The 19,879-nt window shown below is 38.6% G+C and overlaps 1 protein-coding gene across 1 annotated transcript in view; it reads left to right on the top strand.

Moving 5' to 3' along the window:
* The first annotated feature begins 772 nt into the window (after positions 1-772).
* ZC3H12C (zinc finger CCCH-type containing 12C) overlaps positions 773-19,879 on the top strand; it is a 96,387-nt gene continuing 77,280 nt past the window's right edge. The window contains exon 1 of the mRNA XM_069080643.1: positions 773-1,057. The gene's annotated coding sequence lies outside the window, so the exon portion shown is untranslated. The remainder of the gene's footprint in view (positions 1,058-19,879) is intronic.

The following is a 19,879-nucleotide window of genomic DNA, read 5'->3' as shown; positions in this document are numbered from 1 at the left end:
AAATATTAGTATAAATGGTATTTTAGAGTATTACATACAGTATAGAATAAGCATTTTCACTTTCTCCGTATGCAGTGACTTGGAAGAATAATCTCAAGTTTGAAATGGACTCAAGGATATTCGAGTGTTTGCCTCTAGTTCCACAGTCAGGAAACACCAGGGCTATGCTTTTGAATTCAGGTCTCATGACTTTCTCGGGGCTCTCTACCACTACACCACACTACCGAGAAATAGGCAAATGATTTAGTGAAACCGGCCTTGGAAGGAGTCTCGTTTTTCTAGTGGCTCAGGGAGGAGCTAGATTATTGCCTCGGGGAAGAATGCTAGACTTGAGCTAGTGGCAGCTTCCCTGGGTTAGCAGCCCCCCCGGGGTTAGCTGCCCTTAGTGCGGCATCCCGGTCCAAGCCCGGCAGCCGCCGCATCTCCCTGGGATAGACAGAGTGAGACCAAAGGAGGGGGCAGAGGAGCCGGGGCATGCAGCCCTGAAGGGCCCTCCCCAGCTGTCTACACCTGGGACGTTTGGGCCGCTCCCGGGCCGAGCGGAACAGGTTAAAGCAGCTCCCCCTCTCCGACTCTCCACGCCTCCCAGGTTTTCCCCCTTGGCTCAGGGTTTCCTGTTTCAGTTCTTGGTGATCTCCGGCAGCAGCAGGTGCTGGTTTGCCAACCCTGCCGTTTAGAGGAGAAGGAGGAGGACAAGGAAAGGAGAGAAGAGGAAGAGGGGGAAGAGGAGGAGGAGGAAACAGCGGCGGCGGCTGCTGCGGGGGGAGGGGGGAACAGAGAGAAAGGGAGGGAGGGAGAGCAGCGGGGAAGAAACCCCCGCCCTGCTCCGCGCGCCCGGGAGCCGGGGGCCGGAGAGGGGTGCGGGCGGAACCCGGGAGACCCTGCTGAGAGCAGAGCTGGGCGGCGGCGGCCGGAGAGGATGTGAGGGAGAGGCGCCGGCCCAGCGCAGCGGAGCCCAACGCAGCGGCGCGGAGGCCGAGCGGCGGCGAAGGCAGGGTGCGGGCAGAGCGGCTGCAGCTGGACCAGCCGGGCGGGCCGGACGTGCTGTCGGCTGCAAGTAGGTTGAGCCTTGTGTATTTGTGTAAGTGAGAGTGTGTGTGTGAGTGTGTGTATTTGTAAAAGCCGGAGGGGGGAGGCCGGTCTCGGCGGTTCCCGCCGGGCTTAGTCCTTCCCTCGGGGACTGGACCGGGAGCCGGGCTGGGCGGGGCCGCTCCCTGGGAGGCCGGGGCGGGCGGGCGTGCGTGCTGGGAGCACTCCGGAGCTGGGGCCGGCCCGGAGCCGAGCGGGAGCCGGGGCGGGAGCGGCGGCGGGGGCGCGCCCGGGGGTTCCCAGGAGAAGGAAGCGGCTGCCGGCCCGGGCCGCCGGCCGCCGCCGCCCTTTTCCAGGCCCCGGAGGGTCAGGGCTCCCCGGAGGTCGAGTTGGTGAGATACGGAGACGGGAGGCCGCGGTCCTGGGGCGGAGCGGAAAGCCCGGCTTCCCGGGTCCTCGGTTCCCTCCCACCCCCCCACCAGCCGTGGAGACCCGGAGGAAGGTGAGACGCCGGCAAGCTCCATCCGGGGGAGGGGCGGCCAACATGGAGGCGTCCGGGGCCCGGCCCCGTGTCCGAGGGGCCGAGAACTGACAGACGGCAGGCGGACACCTCCCCATCTCTTCTCCTGCCCCTCGCCCCCGCCTCCTCTCCTGGGCAGCTGCGTGGGGGGGGGGGGGGGACATACCCGCTGACCCCCAGTCCGCCGCCTGGACTCTACATCCCCAAACGGTCGCCGGCCCTGCTTCGGCTCGCCCTGCCATGCCCTGAACCCATCCTTCCTTCCCACCAAACGGTCAGCGTGGCCGCCCTGCCCCAAGCCCCCTGAAGAGATCAAGGCTGCGGCTTCGGACACCAGCCCGCTAGCCCCTTTAAAAGTCCCGCCCGCAGCCTCTCCCCACTTCCCCTCCAGGGGCGATTTTAACTTGGGTTTCTTCACCTTGGGGCAGACCAGCGTCCCGGGTTTCCGCGGCGGGGGCAGTTGGGGTCCCTCAGCTCAAGTGTTTCTTGCCACAAAAGGACGGGGCCCAAGGACCTTGGGTTTGGAAATCAGTGAAAGTTGCCTTGTGTGTTCTTTCTCTAGCTCATGCTATGGGACTTTCACCTGTTTAGTGCATTTTCATCCGGTGTCTTCTGTTAATGGCAAATAGAGCATCAAAGGGAAGAAGCGTTTCTAGGATTTTTGAGCAAGGCTTGAAAATGTTGAGGCAGTAAAATATCTGAAATGTTAAGGCTCAAGGAATGCTTTCCATTTACATCTTTGGACTGTATATAATACAGTCTTAACTCTTAACTCCAGGTTGGGGAGAAAATCTCAGCCAAGATTAGGAAAGCTGTAGTTTTACAAGAGATAGCAATGCCTAGAAAAATGCATGTGTAGGACTAGCTTTAGGGTCCTCTTTTCTATTTTCTGTGTTTAGAGGGAAAAATAATTTGGTGTAATCAGCACATATAATTGTGAAAATAATTTTTAGATGATACTGAAGAAACCTCTTTTGATGTGTTTGCCATGTATACCAAGGATGGATTTTTTTCTTTGAAAATAATTTTTAAATCATACTAGACTAGCTAGGTGCTTTTAGCATCTGGTAACCCACAAAGGTATTTAAGTACCATTATTACAATAATGCCAAGCTACTAGTCTTGTTTTCATGTTTTTGTTATTTAGGGCTTGTACCATTCTATGCTAATGAAAATGATTTAGACTAGAAGAGAAAAATTTGTGGCATTTCTGTTATCAATTAACTTTTTGCTTAGAGGTATATCCGGATTTTAGAATGTCCAGATTAATTAGGTAGTAGGCTTCTCTAGGGGTAGATAATTCATGGGGGGAAATGCCAAATTTGATACAAAAGCAGTTTAATAGAAAATGGATGTCTAAAGTATTCTCTACTTGGTTACCTTTCCGGTGGACTACAATGATTTTCATACTCATTTTAGTTAATTCAATAAATAGTTCCTTTAAAACTCTTGGTTATTTTAATTCTTCATTGGTTTTGTATTCATGAATTCAAGAGACTACTATGCTGTCCTGGTATTAATTTTTTTGACAGAATATCCCTCTAGAGTCAAGTTAATTGAGCATAAAGGATTGGTTTTCTCTCTCTGGAAATTCCTTATCCTTTTGCAAAGGTATACAATATTAGAGTGAGTATTGAGTTTGCTATCGTTATTTGAATAAATTCTACTGCTATTTCTAAATTGTTTATTTCCCATATGGTTTTGACCACTTGTTATTTCTAAAGTACTGTACTTGTTTATAGCAAGGGACTCAAAGATTCATAGGACATAGTCCCTTTTCTCAATTAGTTCATATTCTAATAGGAAGGATGGAAGAACAGAGTACACAACCATAAAGCAAAGTAGTATAAGGTGTCAGTGAGCTCTTGCCATACTTCTTTGTCTTCCTCCATCTTCACCCCTTCCAAACACAGGGTGAGGTCCTTCCTTGCTTTCCCTACTAATGAAGATATATCACTACTTGATCCCCTCCCATATTCTCTAGGACCTTGTTCATTCCTTTTTTTTTTCTTTTTCATATTGAAATCTTCCTGCAATACTGGCTCTCCTGGTCACACTTGCATTCAGATCTCCCACAACCTTTCCCATTTACATTTTACTACCAAACTTCTAGAAAGAGTAGTCCACATTTTCTGCCTCTACTGTCTGACCACCCACTGATTGTTCAACCTGTCCTACTTTTACTTCCATTCCCACCACACTACTGGAACTTTTCTCAGAAGTCGAATGGACCTCTTAATTGCCAAACCATATGATCTTTTCTCCTTTAATATTTCTGCAGCATTTGCTTATATTGATAACCTTCTCTTTGCTGTCTCCCAAGACCTTTGATTTCTTGTCCTTCTCTTTCTCAGCATTCCTTCTTATTCTTTATCTTCCCTCTCTGGCTCCCAAAGTATAGGTATCCGTCAGAGCATTTTCTTTGACCCTCTTCTCTTCTTTCTCTAAATATATTCTTTCCCTCAATTTCATTCATTCCCATGGCTTCAATGATCAGTTCTTTGCAGATGATTCAGGTCTCTATTTCCAGCAATTATTTCGTCCTTGAGTTCTAGTTCCTCATCATTAACTGCTTGATGGAAAGAGACAGAGAAATAGGAATATATATGGAATATGTTCATGGAATGGTTTGCTATTTGGGTTAACTGGACTAAAAGATGCATATGTGGGACTAGTAAAACTTAAAGCTGGAAAGAAGTCAGTATGAAGTTATTAATAATTGGAAAAATACAAGTGGGCCTACATGACATTGCCCCAACTAATGTCATTTTGTAGTAATATCATAAATATTCCTCATAGCAAAACCTCACTGTAAAGTACTTTGGCCAGCTGTTCCACTTAAGAGGTTATTCCTGGAGAACTATGTAATAGGTTGGGCAGTGAGTATGTTTACACCAAATGGCATAAAGAAAAAGTGCTGGGCTTGGGCTGGGCATCTAAAGACCTGAGTTCATAGCACTTTGGACAAGAATTTATCTTTCTGGACCCCTTTTATCTTATCTGTAAAAACAAAGAAGTTGTACTAGAAGTTTTCTTAAGTTCTTTCAAACTCAGAAATTACCTGGTAAGCCAGAAATATATCTAAAAGTGGTAATGTTCAGAAAAGAAACAAGAGTTTAAAACTTAAGGTTTCTAAACCCCTAAAACTCAGGGGTAGTTGTAGGAGTCTGGACTTTTTTATAATAATTAAATAATTTATTTTTAATTTTCAACATTCACTTCCCTAAGATTTTTAGTTTTAAATTCTCTCCCACTTCCCCAAGACAGCGGGCAGTCTAATATAGGCTCTACTTATACATTCATATTAAATATATTTTCACATTAGTCATGATGTAAAGAAGAATTAGAACTAATGAGGGCAGAAAGAAGAAACAAAACAGCAAAAGGAAAGGAGAATAAGTAGTATATTTCCATCTGCATTCAGACTCCAAAGTTCTTTCTTTGGATGTGGATAGCATTTTCCATCATGAGTGTTTTGGAGTTGCCTGAGATCCTTGGATTGCTGAGAAAAGCTAATAGGTCGGTCAGCCAGTCATCACACGATGTCGCTATTACTGTGTACAGTGTTCTCCTGGTTCTGCTCATTTCACTCAGCGTCAGTTCATATAAGTCCTTCCAGTTTTTTTTTTTGGTCACCTGCTCATCATTTCTTATAGCACAATAGTATTCCATTACATTCATATACCTTAACTTGTCCAGCCATTACCCAGGAATCTAAAAAAATTTCTTTTTGGTGGGGGGGGGGGGCGGATATATTTTTTGAGGGAGAGAGGAATGACCAGTGGGTTTCCAATAATATTTCATTGCTTGTGTGTCAGGATTTAGTGGTGCCAGAATTTGAACAATCACAAAATTTGTCACTGTTAACAGGGAAAATTATGTATATTTAGGAATGCATTTTTTTTCTCTTAGCCTCTGCTGCATCCCATGACACATAGTTTTTCAGTAATTTGTAATAATGGTGCCAAGTATCCAACCTCCTATTTCCAGAGTGGATTCTGGGCATAAAAAAGCACTTTCCAATGGTTGGCAGAATAAGCAGGATTGGGAAATAACACTCCTAACACCTGGGAATAATACATATCAGACAATTTCTTATTAAGGCAGAGGTAAAACAATGTCTTGAATAGGATCCAGAGACCACACCCTTGGGTAAATCCCATTGATAGCCAAGAATGTGATATGGATGTACTATATCTTAAGCTTGGTTATTTATAAAAAAATTTGGTTTATTTGACCAACAGATTCTCAAGTATCAGATGCAGTGATTCTTAAAATAATAGCTGGCATAGTACTTTAAACTTTGTAAAGGATTCTACATATAGTATTTTACCAGAACTTTCCAATAGCCAGGTGAGGTAAGTACTACAGGTCTTACTATACTCCCAGTTTTACAGATTAAGAAACTGAGGTTCAGAGCCATTAAGTGACTTACAATTAGATGTGGAATTGGAATTCTGGTGTTCCTGACTCCCAAGTTCAACATATACTACTCCATACTGTCATTGTTTGCTTTTTGTAAAAAATCCTCTCTCCCTCCTAAAAGTATCCATTACTGTACACATGGTACACATTATATGAATGTGTGTGTGTGTGATACAGGTACATTTTGGGAAATAATTCTAATTTTTTGAAGGATATAAATAAGTTATTGGGAGAAAAATTGGCAGGGTGGAGATGAAAGAATATATAGGCCTCTTTTAAGATACTAATTCAGTTCTGCATGTATTAAGTGCCTACTCTGCTAAGCTCTGGGGATATGAAGACAAAAACAAAAATGTCTGCCTTCAAGAAGCTTACATCTGCTAGGTACACAGATAAGTAAATACAAAAGAGAAAGAAAGTAATGGATGTAAAGGGCTCCACTCACATTTGGGAGGGATCAGCAAGGGCCTAGTGTAGAAGGTACAACTTTGATCTGAGCCTTGAAGGGAGCCAGGCATTCTGAAAAGCCAAGGGAAGGAGGGAGAGCATTCTAGGAAGAGAGGCTCTGCAAGGAATGATGGTGAAGTGTTATAGACAGGGACCATCAGTTTGACTGAGGTGTAGTGTGTGAGGATGGACCTGAGAGGGGGACAAAAAATGTGAAATCTTCCCAGAAGGGTAACTAGAACCTGACTGAAGGATTTCATATGACAGTGGGGAACCACAGAATCTTCCTGAGCAGGAGAGTGACACAATCATCCCTGTGCTAAGAAATATCCATTTGGTCTCCCAGGCTCCAATCTCTCTCTTCTCTAATTCATTTTTCATAAAGTTGCCAATTAGAAGGCTATTATAAGAGTCCAGGAGAGGGCCTGAACTAGAGTGGTTAATGGAATTAAGTGTGTGTGGATGGGTGTGGGGGAGAGGGGGATGTGACATGTAGGTTATACCTTCTCAATAAGCTTTGGCCACTGATTGGATATAAGGGGTAGGGGTGTGATGGAGAGAGTGAGGAATCAAGGACAAAGTCAAAATTGCAAACCTGACTGACTGCAAGGAAAGTGGTGCTCTCTACACACAGATAAGGACAGATAGAAAAAGGGATAGGTTTGGGGGAAAGGTAATGAATTCCATTTTGGATAGCTTGAGTTTGTCTTTGGGGCATCCAGGTGGAGATGTCTACCAAGGAGTTGGTGGCTTACTTCTCAGAAAAAAAGAAGAGCTCTAGATAGTCAGGTTTCAGTCATCTGCATAGATATGAGAATTGAACCTATGGGACCTGACAAAATGATTGAGAGAGGATGTAGAGAATGAAAAGGATCCAGGACAAGAGAGCAGCTTGAGTGGTAGGGCCAGAAATTGGATTGTAGGTGGTTAAGAAATGAGTGAGAGGTGAGTAAATGTAATGTAGACTGCTTTATTCTTGAAATTTGACTGTGGAAGGGTTCAAGATTTAATGATGATGATGAGGTCAAGTGAATGATTAATTCAAACCACACTTAATCCAAGATATATGTGCTGATGGACCAGTTCTTTTGATGTTCTCTGATACCTTAGATACAGTTTTTTGTCTTTTTGTTTTTGCTTTTTGGAGGGCAATTGGGGTTAAGTGACTTGCTCAAGGTTACATGGCTAGTTTTTGCGTTAAATTTCTGAGGTCGCATTTGAACTCAGGTCCTCCTGACTCCAGGGCTGGCTCTGTATTCACTGTGCCACCTAGCTGCCCCAATAATTTTATAATCTTTTTTTTTTGGAGGGCAATTGGGGTTAAGTGACTTGCCCAAGGTCCCACAGCTAGTTTTTGTGTTAAGTGTCTGAGCCCAGATTTGAACTCAGGTCTTAATGACTCCAGGGCCATTGCTCTATTCACTGTGCCACCTAGCCACCCCACCTTAGATGTGTTTTGCTGAACTTGACCTTTAAAAAAATTGGATGGTGGCATTTGCTGAAACAAATTTCCATTATTTCAATATATTGTAATATAAATCAAGAAGATTCTTAAGTTCACTTAAAAGTGAAGACTAGCCTTGTTAAGCACTACTTTAATAGCAATTTTCATTTAAATACTGAATGTGTTTGTTACAAAAGATTATTTGTGAGTAGTTAGGGGAATGGTGAGTATTGGCAGCTAACCTGAGTTCACTAAGAATAAGTCATGCTAAACAAATTTCACTAACTTTTTTATGGAGTTTCTACTTTTGTATATTGGGAGAATATTGTATCTGTATTTCAGAAAGGCCTTTGGTAAAATCCCTCATGATATCTTTGTGGATAAGATGGGCGAATATGTAGGTTGGACAGTGATTCTATAAGGTTAGAAGGATTTGTAGCTGGTAGAATGATTATATTTTATCTTGATTAATGAATGAAAATAAATATACAAAGTAATGAAGCTGGGAAGGTGGAATTCTCTCTAGCGATAGAGCCCTGTCTTTTGGCACTGTGTTGGTCACCTTTTTTTTAATTGGATATTTAGATGAAGAGGTACATGATTAACTAAAATGTTTTGATGACACTAAACTGCTAGGGTTAGCCAGTATTCCAGAACCATAATTCAAAAGAGTAGCAATAGACCAAACAGTGGACTAAAACTAACAAAATGAAATATAATTGAGAGTATCCGTTATCATTGAAAAAATCTAATATCCAGGATATATATGTGTGTGTATATACATATATGCATACATATATACATACACACATTTCCATTTCCCAGTAGCAAGTGTTCAGAAGATATTAAGTTTTTGAAAGAAGAATTTCAAACTGTAAGTATTCCAAATCGAAAATGGAAATTAAACCAATTCTGAGGTTTTACCTCACATCCTACAAATTGGCAAATAGGAACAGTCATTGGTGAAGGATTATTGGGAGTTATTGGTTAAGCTATTAATTGGTCCAGCCATTCTGGATAGTAACTAGATAATTGTGCTAGAAAAGTAATAAAACTCTCCTTACCAACTGATCCAGTGATCACGTTATTGATCATATACCCTAAGGAAAGTTAAAAAAAAAAAAAGATGGAAAGAAAAGTTACATGAATACCAAGATATTCATAGCAGCATTCTTTGTGGTATCAAAGATCTGAAAACAAGTTAGGTGCCCATTAACTGGGAAATGGCTGAAAAAAATCTGATAAATGATTATTGGACAGTAAGAAATGGTAGATGAGCAATTCAGAGAGTCTTGGGAACTTTTATGTGACTTGATGCAAAGTGAAGTATGCCCCCCAAAAGAATTAATATGTACCACTCAACAAGGCCTGGTACATAGAAGACACTTAATATCTGCTTATTGATGTGAGTATTCACTAAAAGGAAGCTGAGTAATAGAAAAACCATTGAAGATCATGGAGAACAAATAATGAAACATATCCCTTTAGTCAAGAGAGGTGGTGAATTATGAAAACAGAATCATACATGTATGGTTTAGTGGGATCTCTGTATTGGATGTTTTTGTTGATTTCATTTTTTGTTTGCTTACAAGGGAGGGTCTAATATGAAAGAAGAGGGAGGTTGTTCTCCCCATGATATGATAGTCTAAAGAAAAAAATCATTTAAAGATATTTTTAGAAAACATAATGGGAGTGTATGTAGTATTTTTTATGTAGCATATTTTAGGTTAAAAAACTTACCTGTGCCATTATAGGATGGAGACAAACCTTATTTGACACTAGTCAAAAAAGACCTTGGCCTATTAAATTATATCAGTAGAAATAAAGGGTCCTGAACCAGGCAAGTGATAATCACTATTCTAGTTAAATCAGACCATATCTGTAATATTATGTTTAGTTCTAGGCACCATTTTATGAAGGCTTTTACTTTAATCTAAAATAGGAAACAAATGAGGACTAGGGAGTACACTTGACATAGACACATATGTTAGCTTTATGTGAGGAAAAGCTTGAACAAGCTGAGTTGTCCTGAAGTAGAATGAACTACCTTATGCAGTAGTGAGTTTCTTACTTTAAATTCTAAGATTCTTGTTTATTAAAAGCTCATCTAGGACTTTCCAAAAAGGAGCTTCAATCCTTTATTCCATTAATAGTGTGGAAATAGTATATTCTTTTAAAAAGGTTATGTAACTCAAACTTTAAACGAGACCTACTTTTCACCCTGTTAAACCCAGACAGTTTTACAGTATTTCAAATAGAGGAGAGTTAAAAGGAGTTGAGAATATTTTCACGTAATCAAAAAATGCACTCTCTTGCTTTGCGTGGTACATGATGAAATAACTTTTGAGATTGCTGAAACATTTCATTTTTACTAAAATCTGTTAATTACTAATATTAGAAATTGCTATTTTTTACATTAAATCATAATTTTAAAAAATTAGATCTGTACTAACTTGCTGAATATTCATTAGAGATCGCAATTAAAATGCCTAACTGCTTGAGAAGGAATTTTTAAAAGTATGCAATTGTACCAGAACTGGCCTACATAGGAAAGAACACTGCATAAGAATTATCTAGAAACAGTTTTCTAAGTCATTTATGCTAGTCAGGTTTTATTTGAATGGAAGTTTCAAGTGTAACTGAGAATTTTTCCAATGTGTCATTTTTAAAAATAGTTTTCCTCCCTTTATTGTTTTTTATGTTGTGTTAGTAGTGAACAGTAGAAATGAGAAGAACATAGTAGACTTTCCTCTTAAAAGTTCTTTGATGGTTTAAATCTCTTGTGATCTGTCATATAGGCCTCATTGGAGGTAAATGATTTTGCAAAGCCCTGTGCGTAGAGTCAGGAACACCTACATTCAAGTCTGGCCCCAGATACTTACCAGTTGTATGACCCTGAGCAAGTCACTTAATCTCTGTTTGTCTCAGTTTTTGCGGTTGTAAATGAGGATAATAATGCACCTATTTCACAGGGCTGTTGTGAAGATCAAATGACATCATATTTATAGAAGCTCTTAGCACATTGCCTGGCACATAAGAGGTGCTGTGTAAACATTTATTCCTTCCTTTCTTCTTATCATCCCCTCTAAATTATAATTAATAATGAAAGGGAGCGGGGATATTGATAATCAGTAAGTTGTCATGGACACATGTAGAGTAGACCCTACCAGGGGTGGGGAACCTGTGGCCTTGAGGCCACATGTGGCCTTTTAGGTCCTTGGGTGTGGCCTTTTGGCTGAGTTCAAGTTTTACAGAATAAATCCTTTTATTAAGGGGATTTGTTCTGTGAAGTTTGGATTCAGTCAAAGGGCTGTACTTGAGATTCTAGTGGGCCACATGGGCCTTGAGGCAGCAGGTTCCCAACCCCTGCATCTAGACTAACAGTATAGCACTGGGGAATAGGTGCAGAAATGAATTAGACCGAAGAATAGACCTGAAAGCTGGTGGTAAAGGTGAAGGCAACATGTCAGATTAGTAGCAGAGAGTGGAATGTTTGTATGAGTATCAATCACCAATGGGTCTAAAGATGAAATAGACAAGGTAAAAAAGCCTCTAATAGTAAGGTCACGTGACAAAATAGACTTAGACTCCAAGAAAACAGAATGGACATTAGGGATCAGAAATTCCAATGCCAGAGATTAGATTCTAAACAAATAAACTTGATATTAAGTGAATAAAATTTAGTCGGGAGTTCAGATAGACAATCACAAACTCAGATTGAACATGTGCATGACCCATCTACCAAAAGACTGATAGTTGATCTCTGCGTAATTCCAGAACTTTTAGTAATTCCTACAGAGGTAGGTCCTTGCCTTCAGCCTTGCATGTTGCTATATAGAACATTGGAAACAGGGCCTAGAAAGGAGTTTTATGGGTTGAGGAAAGTGAAGGGAAGCAGCTGCTTCTGACACTAGCCTTCAAGGAGTTTATATTTTGGAAGATATACATATGTGTGTGTATGTACAGATATGTGTGTATGTATGTATGTGTGGGTGTGTGTATATATATATATATGCAGTTCATAAGTCTTTCTTGTCTTTTTATGCTATGTGATCTTTGTCTATATTTTTGTATAATTTCATCTTAGAAGAGCCATTCACTATGCTGGAGGCCTTCCTTTCTGGTTCTGTTAACATTTTGTGAATGCTAGTGCAACACTTGGGCTGCCTGTTTTGTTTTTTATACCAAATTCTTACTAAATGACTGGCCCACCTCCTTTTCTGATGGCCTTGAGCAACCTGCTTAAATCAGCTGTGTCTTTTCATTACTCTTTGTATCAATGGTAAAATATTGGTGTTAAAAAGATAAGACTTGTGTTTCAGGGAACCAGTTGAGATCATGGAAATGCTCTGCAGCTTTCCACTTGAAATAACAGCCTGATCTGCCCTTTGCTTCTGGGCCCAGCCACTTGTAGTACCGGTCTAAGATGTGTGTACTTAATAGACTAACATTCAGCTACATGTTATAATCTGGGCAGTGTGTTAGCCACTTTGTTTTTTTATATGTGGAAATTTACACTGATTTCTTCAGTGAAATGGATCTTTATTCAGAAGGCCCTTTAGTGTGCTAGGGCCTGAGGTCATTGGAATAATGATAGCTGCAAATATGAACATCAGTTGAACTTTTCCATCAATTGGTGATTCCCTTCTTTGAACTTTGAATAGGATATCCTCCATAACACCAGTGAGCATTGGTGAACTTAAATACCTCGATATTTTATTGCTTCATGTTGATACTCATTAGATTTATTAAAAAGAAAATTTTATCTCTAGTCTCATCTGTTGGGGAGTTTTATATGGCCTTAACATGTAGTATATATAGCTTATTTGATAATATTCTATATTGTAGTATATACAGCTTATATTCTAGTATATATAGCCTATTAAGTCTTCATTTTGCCGTACCTAGTCTTTTTTTTTTAACCAAACAGTAAACACATAGTGAAGTGCTGTTTCCGTGTCTTGATGCAGCACATTGGAAACTTTGTTAGAATCCAAATGTGGTCGATGTATGGTCATTGATAGAACAAGTTTTACAGGGATCGTTTTTTGTTTGTCATCCTCCTTCCACTTTCATCCATGAATGCCCTCAGAATAATTTTACTTGAATTGCAAGATAAGCTTTCTCACCAAAGGTTCTTCCATCATCTTTCTCTATAAGTTTTTTTGCAAACAAACTTATGTTTTAAACTAGTGTTACTCTTAGCTGTTGTATCTCTGTTTTTTTGAAAGGAAATTATTTGCCAGCTAAGGTAGTTTCTAGGCTTTTTTTGTTCTCTATTTGGGGATTAATTTACATGGATTACATTTCTGTAGGACATTGTGATAGCTGTCACTCGTTCTGTTCTTTTTTTCTATTCCCTGTTTTGTTTTCTTTTGTTTCAGTAGCTTGTTGAGGTTGAGTTGGAGGTGCCTCAATATAAAATGACTCAATAACATGTTTTCTTTTTTAGTTCTAACTTGGTATTGATTTTGAGGTATTCTGTAACAAGTCAATGGTCTGAGTGTATATAGACTACCATAATTTGGAAGTGACTCCCATGTTTTTTGTGACATTGAATATGATTCCTGCCAAATGTCATCAAACTCATTTTGAACAGCTGTTAATTTCTTGCCTCAACTCAAATAGTTCAGACTGTTAGCATCTGTAATGTGGACTATTGCTGTAGCCTTCTAATTGCCTTTCTGCCTTGTCTCTCCACTGTTCATCTCCAGATGGCTTCTAAAGGGATATTCCTGAATTACAGATCTTGACCATATCACTGCTTTGATAAGTAATCTCCAATGGCTCCCTATTGCCTTATATGTAAATTATTTGGCACTTTAAAACTTTTATAATCCGGCTGTAGTTTATGTTTCTAAGCTTATTACATATTACCCTCTTTTATGCACTCTGAAGTCTAGCCATACTGGCCCATTTGCTCTTTCTACCACCTATAGTCCATCTGTCATTATCCTGTCTTGATTGTGCTCGCTCCTCACCTCTTCTTCTTAGGATCCTAGCTTCCTTCAAAGGTTAGCTCAAGTACCACTTCCTTCAAGAAACCTTTTCTGATTTCTCCCAGCTGTTAGTGCCCCCTTCCCATCATTATGTATGTATTTTGTTTTTAAGCTCTAATTATTGTATCTGATTAGGAGGATGTAAGCTCTGTAAGAGCAGGAACTAAATCACTTTTGTATTTGAATCTTCAGCACCTAACAGTGTGTGGGTAATAGCAGTGCTTAATAAAATATTGTTGATTGATTGGTCAGGTGTCCCATAAAATGTTTCTTGTTGTCTTTGGATGCATGATAAAACCAGATTCATGAATTCCTTTACTTGCTTCTCCAAGAGGAGGACCATTGTGAGGTGAACTCCAAGAGGTGAACCATTCTTTTTTTTTTAATTGAATTTCTCTTTATTTTCCCATTTCATTTATAATGAGAATATCAAGCTTGATATTGTTCGGTTCGTTTGATCTTCTTATTGGTCATTGGGACAATAATCTCACATTTAGAGTACCAAATAGCTAAATTATTACTTTCAAAAATTTATGATCTTTATATATTCTGCCTTCTTTTCTCCTACTTGGCCACTGTTGTCACAGCAAAAGCCAAAGTGATCTCCCAATATGTAGTGCCATGTTGCATTTTACATTGTTTCATGGGTTAGTACCAATACACTGGTTATAATTATGTTTTAGGGAAATTATTCCGATGTAAAGTGATTCACAGGAGGAAGATGATTTAGAAAGATTGTTGTAATAACCATCTTGAGCCAGTGAGTAAAATGTTTAAAAAATCTTTTACATATTTGTCTTAGAATGTATTGTGATTACAGTAATGATTTTGAGGGGCCATACTTTTGTCTGACTGGTGACAAGAGTATGGTAACATCTCATTCAGTATTATCAGGGAATTAAGTATTCCACATATTTGAATTTTATAAGTAATAAAAGCTTAGCAAAAATTTTTAAAAGAACATTTTAATTGAATTCTTTCTAAAATGTATTAGACATATACTTCCCTTCTTAAGTAATATTGCATTATAATTCCTTCTTTCCAGAAGTATTAGAATCAACTCTTTAAGAGTTGTAATTTAGTACCTTAAAGGTCATTTGATTCAACTTTGCCTGCCTGAAGCATAAATTTCCTCTGCAGTATTCTTCGATAAATCACTTCAGCCTTTGCTTGAATACCTCCATTAATGAGGAACTCATCTTACCAAGGCATCCAATTCCATTTTTTGACAACTACATTTACGAAATATATGCACACATGTTATATATGTATGTATGTATGTATACACACATATTCTTTGTTTATATTGAACCAAATCAATTTTAGTCTCTTCTCTCTCTTCTTCCCCCTTCTCCCCACCTCCAATTCCCAACTTTGGTCCTAGTTCTTTTCTTTAGGCTCAAGAACACATCTAAATCTATCTTCCAGTTAATAACATCTTAAATATTTATGGACAGTGAACCCATCCAGCTTTCCCCTTAGTTTCTTTATTGGGCTGTCCATCCCAGTTTCAATTATTATTTTGTGCTGTGGTACAGCAATATTCCCAGTAATTGCTAAGATATGCTGAAATATATGAAATGGTCCCATATTACCACGCTTTTTTTTTCTTTTTTATAGTTTTTCTTTGTCATCATTGTTGTAAAGTATATGTGTGTGTGTGTGTGTGTGTGTGTGTGCATGTACCTTGTGTGATTCCTTTCTGCTTTGCTGCACGTAGGTTGGGAAAACAGATAATCTAACATAACATTAGGTGTCTAATAAGAACAGGCAGGCTCTATGTTAAGGGTCTGTGAGATTCCTACAAATGTGATGCATGAGCCTTTGAGGGATAAATTCTTTTACATCTATTTTGACAACTTAAAGACCGTTTTTTGCTTATTTCCTAGGGTTTTATTATGTGGAAATTTTTAGATGTATGGCCTCCAGTTAAGTGAGATATCGTTGTTTTCCTGTCACTAATACCTTGTGTTTTTATAGCCCTTATGTCTTGTTTGCCGAGGTAGATGATAAAATTTCTTTGTGTTCCCTGTCCTCAGTTAATCTCACTAATTTCTTATTCACAATAATGTGGGCAGATGCTATCTTTATTCTGTGATATCAATCTGTGTCTTTTCTTGGCTTTCATTTTTATTCCTTATATTACTCTGTGCTTCTGGCCTTGATTGTGAGGAATATCCCATCTTTCAATCAGGGTAGGAGTTGGATAAGGAGAGTCATTTGTCAGTCAGTAAACATTTATTAAACACCCACTGCGGGCCTGGCACTTTGATAAGTGATAGGGAGACAAAGAAAAGTAAAAAATAGTGCCTGCTCTCAGGGAGCTCTCCCCCTAGTAGGGGAGACAACATGTCAATTCCCATGGAGAGAAAAGCTATATAGAGGACAAGTAGGAGATAATCAACAGAGGGAAGGCCCTAGAATTAAGAGGAATTGGGAAAGGCTTCCTGTAGAAGGTGGGATTTTAGCTGAGACTTAAATGAATCCATAGAAACCTGGAAAAAAGAGAGAACATTCTTGGTTTGGGGGAATAGCCCTTGAAAAGGCCCAGAATCGAGAGAGATTTTGTCAAGCTCAAAGGGCCCTCAAATTTAGCCGTTAAAAATTTATCACCAAAGTGGTTTGGTTGTAAAAGCAACTATGGCATAATCTAAAAACTAGATTTTACTTGTTGAGTACTTTTTTTAGAGATAAAAGGCACAGTTAAATGAAGAACAGTATTAAGTTCTCATTTCTAATGTTCCATTTCATTTTAGTATATCTTTATTTTGGAAAACACCACAATTTTTTTTTAATTATGGCTTTTTTTATTATGGACCTCGAAAGCTGAGAGTAGCTGTGGTTACTTTATCTGAGAGCTTCCATTCCAAACTTATACCCTCAGCCTCCCACTAGATGAGGAATTCTTTCCTTTGCTTTGAAACCAGCCATAACTTTCTGAATTATAATGGCCCCATTGTCTTATGTAGCTACCTGTTAATTTAAAAAAAATTGGATAGTTTTGTAAGTTTAGTACAGCCAGATGACTCTGGAGGTGAAAGTGAGGCTGGTGACCTTGCACAGCCCTCCCTCACTCAAATCCAAGTCGACTGCAAGTCATGTCATCATTTTCCTGATATCATGGTCTTCTTCGAGAACAAAGGACAAACACACAACAAAAGACTTCAAACATATAATGAATTTGTACCATTTTGTAAAAAAATTAGGTTTTATTGTTCCTGTTTTAACTTAGATGAAAAAGTGCTTACATAACATAAGGATCATGGGCATGGAATATGTTGAAATTAATTTAGCTATGACATGAAAAGGAAAAAATAAGTAATGTTAAGCGGGAAAATATTTTCTAACATGAAGATCTATTACTCTCACCAACCCAAATAATAAAACTGATTTCAAGTCAGCAAATATTATGCTCCTCCTGTACAATGTACGGTGCTTGGGACTAAAGATATAAAAACAAAGCAAACCCTGCCCTCAAGGTTCTTACATTCTCTTCATCTCAAATAATTTTACTCTTTATTCCCCAGTTAAATAGTAAAGTGTTCATAAATCTTAAGGCTCGAAGGGACCTTATATCCAATTTAAATCTTTGAGTATGTAAGTCTTGGTAGCATTAGCAGGGAATCCACATGGATGTCCTGGGAGCCTGCTTCCTAAGACTTGACTCTATTAGTCCAGTCCCCTGATTCAACTCTGATTGATTAAATTAAGTGGTGTCTTTTTTTCCCTTTCATACTACTAAACTTCATATTTTAGATTTTTTTTGTGGATTTTTAAAAGTCATCACTTTAAAAGAATAACTTATTTTGACAACATTTGAGCCATTACAAAGGGATAATAAGGTATACTTTAGGGCCAATTGGAATTTAATCTGCCTTCTTGAAACAAAATGCTAGGTAGTAAGTTTTGGGCAATAAAGTGTCATGAAAAGAGTGTTGAACTTTTAGTCAGAAAAGACTTTGATTTCGATCTCACTTCTGACACTTATGTGGCTGGGGCAAATCTGACACTGTCACTTATTAGCTATGTGACTCTGGACAAGTAACTTCATTTCCTTAACTGTAAAATGCTAAGTGATCTAATATTTCTTCTCATTCACAAACTATGGTCCTATAATCTGTTGAAATTGGTGCTTCTCTTTTCCCAGACAGGAATGGGACTGAGATATAACCAAGCTGTGCTAATTTTAAGTCACTTCTCATGTTAGGTTGGCCCTAATATAATATAACCTTACTCCTGGTCTTAGTTAAACTAAAGAACATATTTCTTTTTTTTTCTTATAGCAGCTGAAATCTGCTGGAGTATTTTTTTCCTTAATGTTTTCCAGATTTATGCTTAAAAAAATTGGGAGTTGTGGATTTTCCAAGGAATATAATAACAATACCGGTTTGCATATCCTGAAGTTGAGCCCTAAAAAGCCTTTGTTTTTTAAAGCACTCCTCTCAGATAGAATACAAAGAAAAGCCCCTGTTTTCTAATGTTAACTTATTTCTATTAGTGGTTGTTATATTAGCTGTGCATTTGAGCATTTGCCTGCTTCTCTGTTCAGAGCTAAAAAATTGTACAAGCTCATTGAAATGGGAGCCTCTACTGTTGTTTCAATTGAAGGTTCATACTGCTTGACGGAACAGATCTTAGACCAACAGGTTTAATGAGCTGTTTAGGAGCTTACTTGAATATAGTACCACCTAGCTGCCATAAGAGGTACATGAATTGTGAAATAACAGAAAGGTAATGTGCTTACAATAGTGGCAGTATGTTACTAGACTATCCCAGTATATTTGCATTCTTTACCATCTTTAGATGGTGAAAATTTAATATAAATATATATTTAAGTTGTATATGTAAGCATACACACAGAGACACACACATGTAAGATATCCATCTCCAAGGGGAAAATTAACCATCCTTAGAATTAAGTAAAAATTTAACTGATTAAAAAAGCTTTTTTCCTTTCATTAATTTTTAATTATAATATTCTAAGAATAATTAACACTCTTCCAGATGTATTTACTATGGTAAAATTCGGTCACCATATTCAGGATATGGGTCCCCTGATTCAATGGGAACTAATAATTTAAATATGCCTATAGTTTATTAAGTATATTATGATAAAATTTATCTTTAGTAATGAAATCTTAAAATCCATAAGATTGATTGTTTTCCATATGAAATTAGACCTGTCAGCCCAAGCTACAAAATGAAATCCTTCATAAATGCTTTCTAGAATAGAAAGCTTAGACTTTTTTTACTTGAAAATGAGGAATAAGAACAACTGCGACAACTCTTTGTAACAGTAAGGTAGGTTTCCTAGTACTTAAATATAATAAAATGGAATGTTTCTATACTTTAAAAACAGAAATAGTTGCATTCTTTTCAAAATATATCAGGATAGCTGTGATTTTGTATTCACGGGGGGAAGGGGAGATAGAAAAGGAAACCAGTGAGATTACTTTTTCCTAGCTAAAGATGAAATGAGATTTTTTATGTTTCCATTGATCATGCAGCACAGTTTGTATTGGTATATTAAAAAGAGTTCATTGGTATGTTAAAATTACAGACACACACACGCACAGAGCCATATATATATTTGGCCAGGAACCAAAGGTGTGGTGACAGGAGTAACTTTTTTTCTCCTGACTTGATTAGATGCTTCACTTTTCTCTTGGAATAGAAATTAGATTTATAATTAGAGGTTTCCTAACAAAATGTGAAACTTCAGACCTTCTGGCTCTGCATGATTGTTATAAACATATGTGTTGTTTTTTCATGATCATTTTTGAAACTTTCTTGCTTAAAGATTTCAGAGGAGTAACTTTTGAATAAAGGATTTTAGGATTGTGGGTCATCCTAGTTCTGCAATTTCCATCCTCAGAAAAAGAGTTAAAAATAATGGTGATAGCTTTGATTTATAGTACTTCAGAGGTTCAAATACATTATCTCATTTAATCCTTACCACAGATTTTTGTGATGTAGGTCGTGCAACTATTGTCCCTGTTTTACAGATGAAGAAAT

This window comes from Petaurus breviceps, unplaced genomic scaffold, assembly GCF_028583685.1.
Source record: "Petaurus breviceps papuanus isolate PSGF00001 unplaced genomic scaffold, PetGlider_PUasm1.0 91133, whole genome shotgun sequence".
In the NCBI taxonomy this organism is placed as follows: domain Eukaryota; kingdom Metazoa; phylum Chordata; class Mammalia; order Diprotodontia; family Petauridae; genus Petaurus; species Petaurus breviceps.
The sequence above is the reverse complement of the archived record's forward strand: the minus strand, read 5'-3'. Positions and strand labels throughout refer to the sequence as shown.